The sequence below is a fragment of the Aphelocoma coerulescens genome, unplaced genomic scaffold (genome assembly GCF_041296385.1).
Source record: "Aphelocoma coerulescens isolate FSJ_1873_10779 unplaced genomic scaffold, UR_Acoe_1.0 HiC_scaffold_70, whole genome shotgun sequence".
Lineage (NCBI taxonomy): Eukaryota > Metazoa > Chordata > Aves > Passeriformes > Corvidae > Aphelocoma > Aphelocoma coerulescens.
The window spans coordinates 1,397,549-1,417,767 of NW_027184055.1; the positions used below are offsets into that span (position 1 = coordinate 1,397,549).

The 20,219-nt window shown below is 58.5% G+C and overlaps 1 pseudogene; it reads right to left on the reverse strand.

Moving 5' to 3' along the window:
• LOC138102326 (zinc finger protein 850-like) overlaps nucleotides 1–20,219 on the reverse strand; it is a 1,260,715-nt pseudogene that overhangs the window by 830,396 nt on the left and 410,100 nt on the right.

Genomic DNA, 20,219 nt, shown 5'->3' on the forward strand with positions numbered 1-20,219 from the left:
AGCCAAAGCCAAAGTCCTTTGAAAACCCTGCATTCCCTGGGAGCATTCAGGAGCCCCCCAGGGCCATTCCTGACCAAGGCTCCCCATGGGACTCCTTGCAGCAGATCCCTGAGGCCACTGGGATGTGGGGGGATGCTGAGGGCAGGACAAGGGGCTGACAGTGCCCAGCCTTGCTGGGGCTGTGCCAGGAGGCCCCAGGGCCTCAGGACAAGGTGTCTCCTCCCAGCCCTCGGTGGCACAGACGCTGCTGTGCCCCAGGGCACCAAGACTTGGCTTCTCCTGGGCACTGCCAGCCCTGCCAGGGCCCTTGGCCATGTCCAGCACAGCTTGTCCTGCGCTGTCCCACCGCTGCTGCTGTGTCCCTGCAGGCTGCACACTCCCATCTCGCTGCCCCGCCAGCTCTGCCCTGCCACTGCCAGCCCTGGCCTGAGCTGTGCCCAGCCTCACCCTCTGTGCCTTGGGCACACACACATGCCCTGAGCTCATCCTCCCTCTGGGTGCTTCTCCTGCCCCAGCGCTGCCCTGGGAGGGACATTTCCTCCTCCTCATGCCCAGTGTCCCCCTGCCCAGCTGCTCTGTGGGGCACTGCGTGTCTCTCCTGCTGTTCCCTCCCTCCCTCCCAGGAAAGCTGCACCATGTGGGGCACGGCCCTTCCAGCAGCCTCCCAGCCCCTCAGCCTTGTTGGGCCCTTTCCCCTGAGCAGACAGCAGCAGCATCTCCGTGCTCTGCCCAGCATGCTCCTTTCGTCACCAAACTGCAGGAAAATAGAAACTGTCCAACACCATCTCTGAAGTGTCAGAGACTCAGGCCCTGTGGAACTAAGGAGCTCTTGGGACACAGGAGGATCTCGTGTAACCCAGGGTCAGTTCTGCCACTGCAGATCCAAAGAGATCCTTGTGACACTCTGGGGCCTTGTGGAACCCTTCTGCCCTGGTCTCTGCACCAAGGAGACCCTTGTGCCACTCCGGGACCTTGTGCAGCCAAGGAGAGCATTGTGAGAGTGCGGGGCCATGGAACCAAGGGACCATTGTGACCTTGTGGGGCCTCATGGACTCAAGGGACCATTGCCACACTGTGGGGCCTCATGGAATGAAGGGTCCATTGTGACACTGCAGAACCAAGGACACCATGGTTACACTGCGGGGCCCATGGAACCAAGGCACCATTGGGACACCCCGTGGCCTCATCCTCTTGAATTTCAACAGATCTGAGGGATGGCAGCACCTGCAGGCAGCACTGAAGGATTCTGGGGAGAGCCTTTGATCCCTGGTCCAAAGGAAATCAGAGAAAGACCCCTGCTCAGATAAAGGCACCTTTTCCTTTTCCTTTTCCTTTTCCTTTTCCTTTTCCTTTTCCTTTTCCTCTTCCTCTTCCTCTTCCTCTTCCTCTTCCTCTTCCTTTCCCCTTTCCCTTTCCCTTTCCCTTTCCCTTTTCCTTTTCCTTTCCCTTTCCCTTTCCTGGTGTAAACTGTTGACCTGCCTGTAAGGTGCAGCAAAAGCTTTGCAGGGTTTGGTTCAAGGTACCCAAGGTTGGAACAGGGAAGTGTTCGAGTCCCTTCTAAGAGAAGGGTTGCAGTCTTTGTGCCATGACTGCCTGGGATCCATGGAACAAGTGTGTTCTGGCAGACTCTGGGACCTCCACAGCAATCCCATGCAGGAGCCAGCACTGGACCTGCACCCTGGTGGGAGCAGCGTGGTACGGATGGGAAACGGGCAGCTGGGTGTGCAGTGGCAACCTCGACCCAGGTCATAGAAGCCCAGGCTTTAGCTTTGAACACAGCAGCACAAAAAGCAGAATGAATGACCTTTCCTAGAAATCACTGAAGGACAAAGGGTGAACATATGGACTGATTGAACTCTGGGTTTGGAATAATGCACGCCCAGGGAGCCACGTGGAAGGAAAGGGCACAGAGGTCTCCAGTGAGTACAACAAGAAATCAGTCACCTACTGCAGAGTGTGCCAAAGCCAAAAGAAGTGGCCCTGATGCCCTTGTAAAGCCCATGGGTTTGGAGACTCCCCAGTTAATCCAGGGAATCCATTGGCTGACCAAACAGCTCAAGAGGGTGCTGAAAAAGCTCTCCTTGCACTAATACCTGGCAAAAACTGGAATCTTCTGCAACAAAAACCAGATTCCAGTGATCAGGACAGGCAGTCAGCCCCAGCAGCAGCAGCTCCGGAAAATCCCAGCAGGTGATTGGTAACCCCGTGTGGGCAGGTAATTGTAGCTCCACAATTAATGTATAATGGAACTGAAACATCAGGAAACACATGAGGAAATGGAGAATATGATGGCCAGTTTACAAAGGCATCTAGTAAGCACAAAAATGGCAAAAAACAATAGATCAGTTGTTGAGAAAGATGTGATTGGTGTTGAAGGAAGAAGGCTGCCTCCAGGGCTGGTTAAATGGGAATCACCAGGTGATTTTGGCCAACTGATTTTGCAGAACTGCCCAGGCAGAAGGGGGACTGGCACATTTTGGCATTGGTGGATCCTTTTTCTGGATGGCCAGAAGCTTTCCCATGTGGCACCAACAAGACAAGGGAAGGCTCAGAAGTTTTGCTGAAATGAATATTTAATAGCACTGGGACTAACTCTTGTAAGCCTTAAAAGGTGCGTGGTTCTCAACAGATCATTGGGGCTGGACTCGCCTGTACATCTTTTCCAACCAGGAGATCCGGTGTGCATCAGAACCTGGAATTTTGGAACAATCCAGCCAAAGTGGAAGGGACCATCTCAAGTCCTCCTGGTAACCTACCCTGCACTCAAGGTAGAAGGAATCAAACTCGGGGTTCATCACATGCGGGTAAAACCAGCGAGCACACATTAAACACAGCAGAAACAAGACTGACTGACACCGTGGAGTTTGGGGTTTTACATCAATCCTATTGTTTTAGGTATTGAATAGGATTTTCTAAGGGGATACTATTTATTGGATCTGGATGAAGATGATCAATAATTGTGTATTTATAATAATAATAGAAACAATGTTCCTGACTTCTGGGAAGGGAAATGTGGTTTTCAAAGTCAGTGCAAGGTGTTGGCAGATGACAGAATGTAACCCCTGTAACAGCTTGTTTGCCAACACCAACCTCTGCAGAAAATCCAGTTCCGTGGGGAGCTTCAGTCAGCAATTTGCCAAAAATCTGGGAACGTGTGTGGGAAGGAAATAGCACCCAGGGCACCTGGACAGGGATGGAAGGAGAATATTCCTTACCATGGACACATCAGAACAATCCTGCTGAGAATTGTAACATTTCCAAAGCAGATCTGGAAATTACCTCAGGAAATATTGATCAGCTGACAGATTGCACTGATACCCCCTGGAGCTGTCAAATTCCAGAAGTATGGAATCACCCTCAGACAGGACAATGGGAATGTTTCGAGCCAGTTCAGAGAGGGTTAGACAGTAACTGGTTGGATAAAATTAAAGGATTTGGATTTTCCCTGACTGATGGTTGGCCTGACTTTTGCAAAGTCTAACTGGGATCCCAGCAATACTTGTGCTTCTGACACTTGCTTTGAGCTGTGTAAAGAACATGGTTGTGAAAGCAGCTGAGGAACTCGTGGGATGTGAGTAAAGGAGCAGAGTGAGGCTTATGAAGGCTTGAAGGGAAGAGAAGCTTCCCAACCCTCCAAGGGGGGGAAATTTGCCAGATGAAAAACCGTTTGCACCTGGTGGGTTCATACAATGCTTCTTCTCCAAAAGCCACTGGCCATGGAACCGCACAAGGCTGATTCTGTGGGCAGCAACCAGCCCAGGTGTGCCAACTTTCACCAGTTCACCGGGCAGTCAGGGCTGGCTTTGGGGTCACTGACCACCAGGGACCCCCAAAGAGACCCCAGGGCAGAAGAAAGGATGTGTAAAGGGGTGGGGGAAATATGCAATGATTTTGGGGCAATGATTCTCGTGTGTGTGTTTCTTGTGGGACAATCTGGGAATGTGTCTGTGAAACCCAGTCTGCAAACAGGAACATTCCTGAACTCGGCACACACGACTTTGGGAGGGGCTCTCCCCTCGTGCATCCGGCCCAATAAAGAATGCTGCTGCTTCGTGCTGCGCTGGTGCTGAGGAGGTTTTGTTTCACTGAAGTTTTGGTAACACCTCTGTGCCTGTGTCCCAGACCCACAGAGCAGCTGTGATGTCAGAAAGGGGCTGTGTGACATCACAGAGCGGGCTGTGACATCACAGAGTATTGGTGTGACATCACAGAGAGGGCTGTGACATCCCAGAACAGGCTGTGACATCACAGAGTGGGCTGTGACATCACAGGGTGGCTGTATGACATCACAGAGTCAGCTGTGACATTATGGAGCAGTTCTGTGACATCAGAGAGTGGTGCTGTGACATCACAGCTTTGGCTCTGACCTTACAGGGCAGAGGTCAGACATTATCCAGCAGACTATGACATCACAGAGCAATGGTGACATCACAGAGCAGGCTGTGACATCACAGGGTGCTGGTGTGACATCACAGTGCAGAGTTGGAACATCACAGACAGAGCTGTGAAATCACAGGGCACTTGTGTGACATCACAGAGTGGTCGAGTGATATCCCAGAACAGGCTGTGACATCACAGAGTGGGTTGTGACACCACAGGGTGGCTGTGTGACATCATAGAGTCAGCTGTGACGTCACAGAGCAGCTGTGTGATATCACAGAGATGACTGTGACATCACAGGTGGTGTGACATCACAGAGTGTCTATGACATCACAGGGTAGCTATGTGACATCTCAGAGTGAGCTGTGACATCACAGATATGGTTTTGATACCACAGGACAGAGGTCTGACATCCTATAGCAGACTATGACATCACTGAGTGGCTGTGACATCCCAGGGTGGCTGTGTGACATCCCAGGGTGGCTGTGTGACATCCCAGGGGTTGGATGCCATGGCAACCCTCATCAGTTCCAGTTCCCTTGGAAACCCCCCCAGGAGCCATTGCTGCACTCAGGGTCCGTGGCCACTTGCCCGCAGACCTGTGGCTGCCCTCGGCTGCCATGGCAGCCCTCAGGACAGAGCGGTGCCGGGGCTGGTGCCAGCTACAATTGCACTGACACTCGCTGATGCCCTCAGGTGCCACGGCAGCGGCCACAGGGACCCGTTCCTCACTTTGGTGCCACGGACACCAACGCTTGGCCCCGCTGCCATGGGGATTGGCACGCTCACCTGCACTCAGGGCCCGTGGCCGGCCACTGCTGCCATGGACACGGGCACGGAGCCCTGGGCCACAGTCGGCTGCCGTGGCCACCAGCCCAAGGTCCCGTGGCCAGGGCCAGGGCCATGGAAAGGAACCCGTGGAGCCGTGGTGATGGTGGGTGGCCATGGGGTGCTGCTGTGGGCTGGGGCAGAGGGAATTTCCTTGCCAGGCCTTTCTCTGGGGCTGTGTTTGGCTCTGTGCTGAGCACAGCGTTGCTCACACAGAGATGGTTTTGTTCTTGCTGAGCTTGCACAGAGCCACCCATCAGCTGGGGGAAGCTGTCCCAGCCAAGGACTGCAGAGCCACTCCCGGACACTGGGAATTCCTGCAGCTGCCTCCAGCCACAGCTGAGGCTCCAACCCCGCTGCGAGAGGGCCCAGCTTTGACAGTGCTGGAGAAACAAACTGACAGCACTTCCAGTGCGGGAACAGCTGCTTTCATCCTGCTCTTGGCTTCCTCCTAAGCCTGGCCAGGGCTCAAGGAGGAGCCAAGGGAGCTGACTTTGACCATACAGCCCCAAACAAGGCCAGATGTCGGATTTCATGGCCTTGTCCCAGCCGCCCGCAGTGCCCAGGCCGTGCTGGCCGTGCTCAGAGCTGGGCCCAAAGCTGCCCAGCATTGCTGCCTTTGGGAGCAGAGCAGGAGGGCAGGACATGTGCCCAGCCTGCAGCCAGCCATGGCACAGCCACCTCCTCAGCAGCTGCCCAGAGCCCAAAAGCAGCTTGGCAGCCACTGAAGAATTCCCTGCAGCCGCCCCAGCAAAGGGGGAACCTTTGGTGCCCGGCCAGGCCGTGCCATGCCCAGCTCTGGCAGCATCCCCCTGGCTCTGGACTCACCTGCACACTGGCCGTGGAGCGTGTCTTTGGAGAAGGTGCCAGAATCAAAGGCCATCATCTTCAGCTGCCGCTGGCCAGCTCCAGGAAGAGGTTGTCGGCCTTGAGCTCGTCCTTGGTGGCTCCAGCAGCAGCAGCCCCACCTGCTACAGCTTCTCCAGGGGCTCCTTCTCCTTCCCTGGGGCCACACCAGGCTCTCAGGGTTCTGCCCAGGGCCCAGCCATCAGTGAACCAGACCAGCAAAACCAGGGGGGATGGTGGCCACCAGTGCTTGCCAGAGCAGGCCTCCAGCTCAGCTGCAGCCCAAGAGCTGCGTGTTCCCTTCTGATGCTCCCTGCCCAGGGCTACAGGCAGGACAAAATCGTCTGCTTTGCTTTGCCACTGATTGCCAAGAGATGTGTGGGGCTGTTACCTGCCAGGCCCCTGGATCACACTGTGCCCGTGGCTCTCTGCCATCCTCTAGGGCACATGAACACCCTGCAGCCAAGGGGCACTGAAGAGCTCTTCCAAGGACGGCCTGTCCAAGGGCTGCATGGACAAGCACCTCTTAAGAACATCCTGGCACTCTGGGCACAGAAACCAGAAACCACCAGGCAGCTGTAGAAGGATCCCGCCCGCTTTGCCCCCCGTTCCCGTGCCCAGGCCATGCTGGCTGTGCCCAGAGCTGGGCCTAAACTTGCCCATGCATTCTGTGCTTTGGAGGGCAGCAGGACAGCAGGACATGTGCCACCTCCTCAGAGCTACCAGAGCGGGATGCTCCTGAGCCCGCTGCTGGCTCCCAGCACTGCTATTCCCCCCGTGCCACAGAGATGAGGGATCCACACAAAAGGAACCAGACCAGGAGCCCACACTTTCAGTGCCTGCCAGAAATGGGTCTCATTTTGCTCTGCATTCCTTTCCTAGGAGAGGTTATCTATTAAAAACAAGAGAAAAAAGAAAAGAACCAGAAAAGTATGAGAGATAAAAACAAACCCCAAATGTGGAGTGAAAAGTCTTCTGCAACTTTGGATTCAGAGGGAATTGATATTTTTTAAAAGACAACTCAGTTATTTACCTTTTTTTTTGTTTCATTCAGTACTCACATTGTTTTCCTTCCTTCCTTCCTTCCTTCCTTCCTTCCTTCCTTCCTTCCTTCCTTCCTTCCTTCCTTCCTTCCTTCCTTCCTTCCTTCCTTCCTTCCTTCCTTCCTTCCTTCCTTCCCTCACAAGGCACTTCTCACCCCATTGAAGGGGTGCAAAGCAGCAGGATCCCCTCCCAATTGGGGTCCCCTCACCCTCCCAAAATGTGGGGACTTCGCCTCAGTCCCACAAATTGCGGGGGGTTTACGGCACCTTCCCCAAATTCACTGCAACCTCCCAGAAGCCACTTAGAGGCCCCAAATATGTCAAAAAACAGAAGGATCCTCCCCAGAAGCAGATCCTGGTTTTCTTCCCTGGAGTGCCCCACTCCAAGTGCCCAAACCACCCCATCCCATCCCATCCCATCCCATCCCATCCCATCCCATCCCATCCCATCCCATCCCATCCCATCCCATCCCATCCCATCCCATCCCATCCCACCCCACCCCATCCCATCCCATCCCATCCCATCCCACCCCACCCCATCCCATCCCACCCCACCCCTCCTGGACACCAATTCCCCTTCTGTGGCTCCTGACTCCCCACAGCCGGGCCTTGGGGCTGACGGATCGAGCCATTTGGGGCTGCCATCGACACACTGGGGCTGGCATTGAGTTTATTGGAGGCACCCGCTCAATCCCTCCATCCCAAATGGGAGCTTAGAACCTCTCCTCAGCCCTTGCTGTGCCCATGGGCTCACCTCAAGTCCCAAAATGAGAGCCAGGGCCCCACAGCCCATTCAGAACCTCTCAACATTGCCAGAAACAGCAGCATCCTTCCCAAAATGGGCTCCCCGCATCCCTGACAATAGGTCCCCCTTCCAAGTACCAGAGCCCCCCTCTCAGAACCCCTCTGAAGCATTGGGGGGACCCCAAAACTGCCTCAGGAATGGGACATACCCTGAAATCCCTTCAGGAATGTGGGATACCCCAGAACCCACTGAGGAACGGGGTCCCCCCGGCCTCATCATGCGCAGCCTTCAGCTGGCTCAGCCAGAGCCCATCCCGCCCTCAGCAGCCCCAGCCCAGCCCAGCCCTCCTGGGCAGGAAGCCCCAATGGCCGAGCCGGCCTGGGACACTTGCAGGGATGCGGGGGCAGCCGCAGCTTCTGGGGCCAGCCTGTGCCAGGGCCTGAGCGCCCTGCCAGGGAACCATTGCTGCCCCACATCCCATCTCAGCCTGCCCTCGGGCAGCGGGAAGCCGTTCCCTGGGGCCCGGCCCCGCAGGCCCTTGGCAAGAGTCTCTCTCCGCCAGCAATTGCTGCTCCTCCCTGCTGCGGGGCCCGAGCTGCAAGTTGATTTTCTGCCGCTGGCCCCGGCCCAGCCCCGAGCCAGGGCCAGCACCTTGCAAGAACTGCCCCCAGCAGAGCTGTTCCCTCCTGCAGTAGTTACACCTGCACACCCACAGCGCCTGAGACTGCAAGCAATGAGCATTCCCTGGGCACATGTGCAGCCCAAGCAGCTCGAGGACAGCCTTGCAGCAGGACTGCTCTCAGCTGAGCCAAAAAGGCCCCTCTGGCAGCTGCAGGGCCATTGCAAAGGGCAAGGGCCAGAGCCTGGGCCCACGGGGGAGGAAAGGGCTCTGAATTCCCCTGCCCTGGCACCTCAACCCTGTTCCCAGGCTGCTTCCCACACAGGATTCCTCTGCAGGACTGCGGAAAGCTGAGAGGCAGCTCTGGCTTCTCCACTTTTCCTGTGCTAAAGCTGCCTGGCAGAAGAAATGGAGGGACAGCTCTGGTGGCACAATCCCTCCCGGCCCAGGGCACAGCGCTGGGAAGGTCTTTCCGTGCCGAGGCTTTGCTGCGGCCAAGGAAAGCTCCTGGCTCAGGGTCACCTTTCCTGCGGGGCCAGACCCCCCGAGTGGCCCAGCAGCAGCAGAGAATTCCAGCACAGCCCCGGCACGGGCAGGGCGGCCCTGGGCGGGCTGCGGGAGCCGGCAGCGCCTGAGCTCAGAGCAGCTGAGCCCGGGGGCTCTTGGCCAAGGCCGAGGCCCAGCGAGCATTTCTCAGGTCGCAGGGCGGCCTGGAAAGGTGCTGGGGGGGATCATTCACCCCCCAGTGCGGTCCCAGTGGCTCCCAGGATTTCCATGTCCGTGCTCCCAGCGCTGCTGCCAGCCCTGATCCGTGGGGATGGGAATGTCCCGCTCCCTTCCCGGGGCAGGCTCACACCTGAGCCAGGTGTGCAGGGCAGGACCTTGCCCTGAGCCCAAGCCCTGTCCCCCCTGCAGGATCTGCTTCCCATCGGCCTCTTCCTCCTGCGGCCCCAAGCCCAGCTCGGTGCTGAACGAAGGGCGCTGGGCCGGGGTCATCCCCCGGCGGGGGCTGCGCACCCCCTCTGCCCCCTCCCCAAATTCCCTCCCGGGGCAGCAGGGGCTGGCTCAGGAGCCCTGTGGGCAGGGAAAAGGGGGTGACACTGGGATGGGGGGGTCACACACGCTCTGGGGGGACACACACGGCCCCTGGGGACCCCCCTCACCTTCTCCTGCAGTGCCAGGAGGATGAACCCCAACATGGAATCCCCGACCCCCAGCAGCATCTTGGGGGTGGGGTCTGGTGGCAGTTTTGGAGTCTGGGGGAGAGGCCCTAAAACCCCCTCCCAGCCCTACAGCCACTCCCAGACCCCTCAAACCACCCCACAGCTCCTGGCCAGGACTCCCCCAACCACTCCCTGCATCATAAATGACCCCAAGAACCACAAAATTCTCTCCAAGCCACACTGCCCAGCCAAGATCACCACAACTCTCTCAGAGACCACCCTAAAAGGCCCCTCCAAGAACCACAAATGCCCTCAAGAGCCACAAAAGCCCCTCCCAGTCCCCCAAGGAGCCCCCCAGACCCCCTCCCAGCCCCCATGGCATCGACCAGGACAGGCTGGGGGACAGGAGCATCCACAGCCCAGAGCAGCTCAGGCACTTCAGCAGCGATTTGGGCACTTTGGACGTCACACTCCAAAGGGAGAGACCCAGAGCAGGGACTGGGACAGACAACCAGAAGTCCTGTAGAATAGGTGGGCTCAGGTGGACACGTTCTGACAACACAAGTACAAGATTGTGGCCCCAGTCTGCCTGGCTTCACAGCCCCACAACACTCAGATCCTCCCGAATATTCCTCTGAACCCCAAATTCAACCCCAAATTCCGGTAAAATGGTGCCGCTTTAGATCTCTTTGTTTAATTTCTTTATTTCTACCCCAATTTTGGTTGTTTCAGTGGGATTAACACAGAAATTACTTAGGCTGCAGAAGATCTCCAAGGTCATCCAGGGTTGCTTGATACCACCAGAAAAAACAATTGGACAGAGCAGATGAAAATTTTAGGGTGTAAAGGTAAAAAATCAGCTCTTCCCAATGAATTTCCAGTGTTGATCTGAGTCCCGATGGATGTTCCTGCCCCTGTGTTCACCCAGGTGCCACCAGGGATCCAGGAGAACGTGGAGAGCACCAGCCAGGGGTCTTCCCAAACTGGATCACAGGGAATGTGGGTCACCAGGGCTCTGCCAAACGTGGCTCCTCTGTTGGGAGATGGAGTTGGAGCAGAGGACAAAGCTCTTCCTGCAGTCGGGGCACTCGCAGGGCTTCCCTTAGCGGTGCCTCCGTTGGTGTCTGGTCAAGTGAGAGCTCCTGGAGAAGCTCTTCCCACACTGGGGACACTCGTAGGGCCTCTCCCCGGTGTGGATGCGCCGGTGGACGATCAAGGAGGACCTCTCTGAGAAGCTCTTCCCACACTGGGGACACTCATAGGGCCTCTCCCCAGTGTGGATGCGCCGATGGATGATGAGGGTGGAGTTTTGCTTGAAGCCCTTCCTGCAGTCAGGGCAGCGGAAGGGCCTCTCATCCGTGTGAATCCGCTCGTGCAGGAGGAGAGTGGAGCTGCTCTGAAACCTCTTCCCACACTCAGGACACTCGTAGGGCCTCTCCCCGGTGTGGATGCACTGGTGGCGGATCAGGCTGGAGCTCTGGCTGAAGCTCTTCCCACATTCCCCACACTCGTAGGGCCTCTCCCCAGTGTGGATCATCTGGTGGCAGATCAGGTGGGAGCTCCGTCTGAAGCTCTTCCCACATTCCCCACACTCGTAGGGCCTCTCCCCGGTGTGGATCCTCTCGTGGTCGATCAGGTTGGAGCTCTGTCTGAAGCTCTTCCCACATTCCCCACACTCATAGGGCCTCTCCCCAGTGTGGATCCTCTGGTGGTTGATCAGGTGGGAGCTCCGCCTGAAGCTCTTCCCACATTCCCCACATGTGTGGGGCTTCTCCCCATCGTGAAGCTGCTCATGAACCACCAGCTCTGGCCTCTGGCTGCATCTCCGGCCTCCTTCCAGGCACAGGGTGGGTCTTTCCTCCTCAGAGCACCCTGGGCTGCATTTGCAGCCCCTCCTCCTGTGGGATCTCCAGGGCTTTTCCTCCCTGTTGGATTCCTGCGCCATGGAGCCGCTCAAAACGGCCTCTTCCACCAGGTTCTGCCCTGGGGATTTGTCCTCCCTGGGCTCCGTCCTCAGCTCCTTGTCTGGGGAGGAAGGACAAGGAGAGGATGGGATTTGCCTCCGTGCCACAGGGAAGGGGAAGGAGATCCCCCCAGTCCGTCCCCGGCAGGACGGCGTCGGCAGCGGGGTTGTCCTGCAGCCGGGGGCAATGCTGGGCTGGGAGATGGAGCAGGAGAGAGGGGGAAAGGGGCACTGACTTCCTCCTCACCTGCCTGGGGCTCCCAGGGCATCTTCCTCTTCCTCACAGCCTCCTCCTCCATCTGGCCAAGGGTTGGGAATGGGAAATCCTGGTTTATGGAGAAACAAGGGATGAGTGTGTTGGGTTGGGGGTTCCTCCTGCCCAAGTCCACCTCTAGAAGTCACCGGGTACCTGGTGTCCATAAAATCAACAAAAAACCAAGAGTGACTCCAAAAAAAGCCTCCAGGAGTTCCCCCTTTCCAGTCTCCTCACTTTGGGGTTCTGGGGGTCCCCCTTGTCAGGGCTGCTGGGGGTCCCGTGCGTCCTGGGGATCCCCCTCTCTGGGGTCCTGCTTAGGGATGCTGGGGGGGTTTGGGGGTCTCATAGGTCCTTTTTTTCCTGATTTTGCTTTGGCTCCCAGAGGTCCCAGGGTCTCCCTCTTCAGCCTCCCTCCACTCCAGGCACTTGGGGCTCCCCCTTCTCCTCACCGCCCCTTTTAGGGCTGAGGGGTCCCAGCCCCACCTCATCTCCAGGCCCCCCCACCCCTCCAGGCTCTTGGGGGTCCCCCAGCTCTGGTATCGTCCCTCTCTGCTCTCCCCACTCCAGGGGTCCTGTGTTCCAGCCCCCAGCTCTCCTGGGGATCCCCAAACCCAGTGTCCCACCCTGCCAGTACTGGGCGATCCTCACATGGACCTCCCAAGACCCCCAAGGGGCAATTATGGCTCAGCTTTGGAGTCCTGCAAGATCCACATATCCCCTCTGGCCCAAAAAATCCCTCCCAGGGACATGCAAGGACATCTAGGGCTCGATTCCAGAATCTGCAAGCTCCAAACACCCCTCCAAAAAAACCCCTTCTGGTGACCCCCCCGACATATTTGGGGTGAGCTCCCCCTCCCCGCTCACCTGCAGGATGGGGGGGAAGATGCTACCGGGGCTGGGGGTGCTGCGGACACAGTGGGCGGGCGGTGGAACCTCGTGGTTCTCCAGCTCCTCCTCCTCCTCTCTCCCTCCTCTTCCTCCCACTCCTCCTCCACTCCCACCCTGACCCCCCTTTCCCACCCCCTCTGCCCCACGGCTGCCGCAGCACCGGCTGCTGTGTGGGGGGAGCCCCCGATCAGCCCCAGGGATGGACAGGGGGGTTGGGGACCCCCCCAGTGCGGATCCCTCCCTTCCCCAGAGCCCCAGGGAATCGCTCCAGGGCTCAGGTGCTGGGGGACAGGGCTGCACCCCCATGGAACCGCTCGTCTTCTGTCCCAACCCCACCTTTCCCTCCCCTCTCCTCCCCTTTCTCAGCGTTCCCCCAATCCACAGCCCCATTCCAGCTCAATTTGGGTGTCCCATCCCCATCCCGCTTTCTTTGGGGGTCCCAGCCCCCTCTTCCCCTCCTCCTTCTGCACCTTCCCCATCCCCAATCCCCACCTCCCCTCCCCCGGCCTTGGTTTTGGGGGTTCCAGGCCCCTCCTGCTCCCTTTGGGGGTTCCATTCCCCATTTCGCTCCATTTGGGGTCCCAGACCCGCCCCCCTTCTCACCGCTCACCCCGCGCCCGGGGGGGCTCCCAGCACCACCAGTGCCACCAGTGCGGCCCCAGCTGCCCCCACACGCCCCATGCCCAGCGCCGGGCGCTGCCGACAGCCCCAAAGCAGCCGCGCTGTGCCCTGGGGGGTCCCCAGAGCGGCCCCGCCCCGCACGGCACTGGGAGCACCAGTCCGGACCAGTGCGGAGCGCGGGCGGGCGGCATCAGCCGTGCCCGGGCAGGGCCGGGCCCCGCGGGGCTCCCGCCCGCACTCGGCCCCCGCCGGGACAGCGCGGGGGGGCCCGGCCTGGCCGCCCCCACCTCCCCCTCCCCAAATTCCGCTCCGGGGGGCGCTGGGGGCGGGGGGGGCTCAGCTGGGGCCAGAGGTGCCGGAGCCACGTGTCCCCCGCTGCCAGCACCGCCCCCTCAGGATTAGGGGTGCCCCAAAACTCCCTCGGAGCTGGCGGATACCCCGCAGGCCCCTGAGGACTGGGGTCCCCCCGGCCTCATCATCCCCAACCTTCGCCTGCCTCATCCCAGGCCCCATCCCGCCCATCCCCCTCCGCCACACTTCATCCCACACCCCAATCCACATCCCACCCTTCCCGGGCCCCATCCCGCCCCATCCCATTTCTCCCGGCAGCCGCCACCGGGACCCCCAAAACCCCGCGTGCCGGGGGCTCCCCAATATCCCCCAAGGGGCATTTGCGACTCACATTCGGAGCCCTGCAAGATCCAAACATCCGCCTCCCCTCCCCCGCCCCACCAAACCCCCCTTCCCCAGGAACCAACAAAGATATTTGGGGCTCGGTGCTGGAATCCTCCAAGCTCCAAAATCCCCTCTCCCGAAACAACCCCAGGAACCGCCCAAGATATTTGGGGCGAGCTGCCCCTCCCCGGTCACCTGCGGGATGGGGGGAGCGGTGTTCCCGAGGCCCAGAGCTGCGGACACCGAGAGCGATGGATGCACATGGAGGCTCCTCTTCCTGCCCCCTCTGTCCCGCCTCTTCCTCCCGCCCCTCCCCCTTTATCCCTCCTCTTCCTCCCGCTCCTGCTCCTCCAGCCGTCCTCCGTCCAGCAGCTCCGCTGCCGCCCCCAAACCTCGGGCTGGAGCGGGGGGTCTGGGACACAGCCCCGTGCTGGGGGGCAGAGCCGCTGCTGGGGCCATCGCTGTGTCCAGGGCATCCTTTGTGGCCCTCGTGCAGCTCCAGGCTCCCGAGGGCTCCCCGAGGCTTTCTGTGGCTGTCCCTGCTCCCCAAATCTGTCGCGTTTAATGCCCGAGCGCGGCAGCCCCGTGCCCTGGGGCAGCAGCCGGTGCCGGGACACAGCCCCGGGAGCTGCGCTAATGCCCGGCCGTGCCAGGAGGGACTGAGGGGAGGGGACTTCATAAGGATCCCCCCTCTGCGCCCCTGGCTGCGCACGGAAAGGTTCTTTAGTGCATGGCAGCGATTTTTCGGGTTTCTGGGTGCCACGGGCCGGCGGAGACGCCCCTCGGTGCGGCTCTTTGATCGGATTTTCTTCTTTTCTCGCGGTTTTCTCTCGTTCCCAGCTCGCCCGTCCCGCCGAGCGGCTCCTTCAGGGGCCCGGGGCGGCACCGAGCCCTCGGGGCGGCTCCAAAGGGCCCCGCCCGCCGCCGCTGCCCGAGGCCTCCCCGCTGCTGCCGGGGATCGGACACCGCAGGTGGCCCCGGCCCCTTCCTCTTCTTCCTCTTCTTCCTCTTCTTCCTCTTCTTCCTATTCTTCCTCTTCTTCCTCTTCTTCCTCTTCTTCATCCTCGCTGCTGCCAGGGTTCAGCCCCCGCCGCCGCCCGGCTCCTTCTGTCCATTATGACAATGTGGATCAAAGGAGACCATGGTGACTTTGCGGAACCGCATGGAACCAAGGAGCCATTGTGACACAGTGGGGCCTCATGGAATCAAGGAGACCATTGTGACCCAGGTGTTGCATGTGAAGGCAAGGAGCCATTGTGCCACTTTGGGCTTCTTCCCTTGAGCTCTGCAGCTGGCTGTCCCAGCCCAGCGCACCATGTGCCACCTGCTCTCCTCAGGGCTCTGCCTGCACACAGCCCCAGGAGAAGTTTTCCTGTTTGCAAGGAAAGAATGGAAAAGCCTGAGCAGGTTTCCTAAACAACAAACCCCATTCAGGAGCCACATGCTCAGTACAGGCTGCCTGGAATGATGGCCCCTTTCTACAAGGGTCAGTGTGAGCAGGAATGATCTCTGGGAGCAGAATTCTCGGAGTCTTTCCACTGAATTCTCTGTGCCTGTGTCTTGGGGTGACTTTAGGATGTGTATCCCCTATGGCTGCTCTATGCCCAGAAGTTAACTTTGTGCATTTCTGTGCCTTTCAACTGAGCCTGAGAGGGGGGAGAGGAAAAAAAAACCGGACAAACTTCTCAGAGCGTTTGTTCAAGGACACACATACACACTCCTCTGCATCCTGCTTGCAGCAAGGGCGGAGGAAGCAACCTTCTTGCTTTTGAGCCAGTTTTCAGCTCCTTTTCTCTGCAGGGAGATGGAGAGTTGAACTTTGTTCTCCTGGGACTTTGGGGGTTTTTTTCCCTTCTTCTCTTCTTGACTGTTTCAACATCAGACCACATTGGGAGAATTTTCTACCGAGGTGGGGGCCCTGAATGTGGGCCCATGAGCCAGCTCCAAGGAGGAGGAGGGAGACTACACCTCCAGAAGTGTTGGGGTTCCTCCCCTCTGCCATGAGGTCATGGGAGAGGGGACCCTGGGGTAGAGGCATGGCCTGAGCACGGGGGTCTCCCTGCTCCCTGCTCACATGTGCCCTAATCCTGTTCAGCACTGGTTATTTTGTGTTGCCCTGTGCCAGGAGGGCCCTGCTTGTCCCGGGATTGCTCAGTTCTTTGGCAGTGCCCCGCCCATGTGGCTGGAGAAGAAAGAGCTCTGAAACTTCTCTCAAGAATCGCTCCCTATTTCTTTCCATGGGCCTCGCTGTCTAGGGATGTTTCAGGAGACCCCACTGAAACACGGAAGGACTCTCCAAGTATCCCAGGTTTCGCTCCACAGCGAGAGGTTTTACTATTTAGCATTGTTATCCTTTTCCTGTGTGTTTGTTAAATAAACAGTTTTTATCTCTTTCACTTTCTTCCCAGGAAAATTCTTTTTTCCCGAACCTGGTGGGGGAGGGCTGGGTGTAACCTGCCTTCTACCAGAGGATATTTTCCTCCACATTTGTCCAGACCAGCACAGCCTGTCCTTTCCCTGGGTGTCTGTTTCAGATGGAAGCTGCTGGTGCCATTCTCAGCTTGAAGCCCTCTTTTGATGCAAGCAGATGTTGCCAGCTGTGTTCAGCAGCTGTGGCTCAATGTTTTTGCAAAGCTTTTGTGTTCCTCATGGAACCAAGGAGCCTTTGTGACACTGCAGGGGCTGATGGCATCAAGGAGACAATTGTGACAGTACAGAACCTCCTAGAAACAAGGCTCCATTGTGACACCGTGGGGAATCATGGAATCAAGGAGCCCATGGTGACACGGCCAGGCCGCATGGAACCAATGGTCCATTGTTACACTGCGGATTCAAGAAGACCATGGTGACACCACGGAGCATCATGGAACCATACGTCCATTGTGACACAGCGGGGCCTCATGGAAACAAGGGGACCATTGTGGCAAAGCAGGGCCTAATGCAAGCATGGAGAGCATTGGGACATTGTGGGGAATCATGGAAGCATGGAGAGCATTGTGACACTAAGGAAACTCCGGGAACCAAGATGACCACTGGCACATCATGGAACCTCATGGAAGCAAGCCTCCATGATGACTTTGGAGGGCCTCATGGAGCACAGGATCCATTGTGACACAGCAGGACCTGGTGGAACCAAGGAGCCTTTGTGATACTCCAGATCCGCATGGAAGCCAGGGTGCACTGAGACACAGCGGGGCCTTGTTGGAACCAAAGACACCTCTGCAAAAAGCAGGCTAGCTCGTTGTCTTGGTTTTGAAGGACAGGTGCCTGCTAAGGAAGGCAGAAGCCTCCCTTGAAGTGGCAGATATAACCCCTTCCCCTCTGAGTTATTATAATTTTGAAATCAAGGGCCTTTAGGCAAAGATGTGGGAAATAGGAATAACAGCTCTTTACTATTATATATATAACCAGTCAAACAAACAACAACAACTCTGGCAGTAACAGCAAACACAAACCCAGTCCCAGCCTTCTCGGCTGTCGGGCCCTTTCCCCTTGGGTGCAGTTCCGCTCGCAGCCGGCAGGGGCGCTGGCGGCTCCCGGTGAGCAGGGCAGGTGCGATGGTTCCCCCGCGGCTGCAGGGGGCGCTCCGGAGCGAGCTCGGGCAGCACGCGGCACCGGTGCCCTGGGATCTGGGAAGGGATGGAACAAAGGCTTCACAAACCCCTGGGCAGCCGATCCCGGTGTCCGGCCGGACCCTCGGGAACAGCAGGCTGGAACGGCAGGGATGAGCACAAATCCTGGGGGGCAGATGCGATGTATCCAAGCGGGGAACCCCCCCGGAGGTCCAGGCAGGCAGGGCGAGCACGGCTACAACGAAGCGAAGGCTCGAAGCAGCAGCGGGGCAGGGCAGCCACAGCCTGGCCTCCAGTGGGATAGAGAAGGTGGGCCGGGGGTCCTGGGATCTTTGTCCGCGGAAAGAAAAAACGGCCGAAAAGAACCAGCAGCTTCTCCCTCCGAGAACGCCGAGAGCAACTGACCCCACAGCCACGTCCATGTCCGTGCTCCCAGCGCTGCTCCCAGCCCTGATCCGTGGGGATGGGAATGTCCCGCTCCCTTCCCGGGGCAGGCTCACACCTGAGCCAGGTGTGCAGGGCAGGACCTTGCCCTGAGCCCAAGCCCTGTCCCCCCTGCAGGATCTGCTTCCCATCGGCCTCTTCCTCCTGCGGCCCCAAGCCCAGCTCGGTGCTGAACGAAGGGCGCTGGGCCGGGGTCATCCCCCCGCGGGGGCTGCGCATCCCCTCTGCCCCCTCCCCAAATTCCCTCCCGGGGCAGCAGGGGCTGGCTCAGGAGCCCTGTGGGCAGGGAAAAGGGGGTGACACTGGGATGGGGGGGGTCACACACGCTCTGGGGGGACACACACGGCCCCTCGGGACCCCCCTCACCTTCTCCCACAGTGCCAGGAGGATGAACCCCAACATGGAGCCCCTGACCCCCGGCAGCATCTTGGGGGATGGGGTCTGGTGGCAGCTTTGGGGGTCTTGGGGGAGGTCACACCTGCCCTAAAACCCCCACCCAGCCCCAGAGCCAATCTTGGACCTCTCAAAGCCCCCCAAATCTCCTTGCCAGGACTCCCCCAACCACACCCTGCATCATAAATGATCCCAAAAACCACCAAAACCCCTTCCCATCTCCCCCAACACCCTCCCAAATTCTCTCCAAGACACACAGCCCTGCCAGCACCCCAAAACTCCCTTGAAGACTGCACAAAAAGCCCCCCAAACCCCCTCCCAGCACCTCAAATGGCCCCAAGAGGCTCAAAAGCCCAGCCCAGTCCCCTCAGACCCCCTCCCAGCCCCCATGACACTGACCAGGACAGGTTGGTGGACAGGAACATCCACAACCCAGAGCAGCTCAGGCACTTCAGCAGCGATTTGGGCACTTTGGGGGGGACACCCTGGATGGGCAGACCCAGGGAAGGGACTGGGACACACAACTGGAATTCCTGGAGAACAGACGGGCTCAGGTGCACACGTTCTGCCCCCACAACTGTGAGATTGTGGCCCCAATCTGCCTGGCTTCACAGCCCCACAACACTCAGATCCTCCCAAATATTCCCCTGAACCCCAAATTCACCCCCAAATTGCGGGAAAATGGTGCAGCTTTAGATGTCTTTAAATTTTTATTTTTACCCCAATTTTTGCTGTTTCAATGGGATTAACATAGAAATTACTTAGGCTGCAAAAGACCTCCAAGATCATCCAGGGTGGCTTGATACCACCAGAAGAAACAATTGGACAGAGTAGATGAAAATTTTTAGGGCATAAAGTTAAAAAATCAGCTCTTCCCAATGAATTTCCAATGTTGATCTGAGTCCTGATGGATGTTCCTGCCCCTGCGTTCACCCAGGTGCCTACGGGGATCCAGGAGAACGTGGAGAGCACCAGCCAGGGGTCTTCCCAACCTGGATCACAGGGAATGTGGGCCACCAGGGCTCTGCCAAACGTGGCTCCTCTGATGGGAGATGGATTTGGAGCAGAGGACAAAGCTCTTCCCGCAGTCGGGGCACTCGCAGGGCTTCCCTTAGCGGTGCCTCCGTTGGTGTCTGGTCAAGTGAGAGCTCCTGGAGAAGCTCTTCCCACACTGGGGACACTCGTAGGGCCTCTCCCCGGTGTGGATGCGCCGGTGGGTGATGAGGGTGGAGTTTTGCTTGAATCCCTTCCTGCAGTCGGGGCAGCGGAAGGGCCTCTCATCCGTGTGAATCCGCTCGTGCAGGAGGAGATTGGAGCTGCTCTGAAACCTCTTCCCACACTCAGGACACTCGTAGGGCCTCTCCCCAGTGTGGATGCGCCGGTGGCGGATCAGGTTGGAGGTCCAGCTGAAGCTCTTCCCACATTCCCCACATTCATAGGGCTTCTCCCCAGTGTGGATCCTCTGGTGGTCGATCAGGTAGGAGCTCCACCTGAAGCTCTTCCCACATTCCCCACACATGTGGGGCTTCTCCCCATTGTGAAGCTGCTCATGAACCACCAGCTCTGGCCTCTGGCTGGATCTCTGGCTGCCTTCCTGGCACAGGGTGGGTCTTTCCTCCTCAGAGCACCCTGGGCTGCGTTTGCAGCCCCTCATCCTAAGGGATCTCCGGGGCTTTTCCTCCCCGTTGGATTCCTGAGCTGTGGAGCCGGTCAAAACGGCCTCTTCCACCAGGTTCTGCCGCGGGGATTTGTCCTCCCTGGGCTCCGTCCTCAGCTCCTTGTC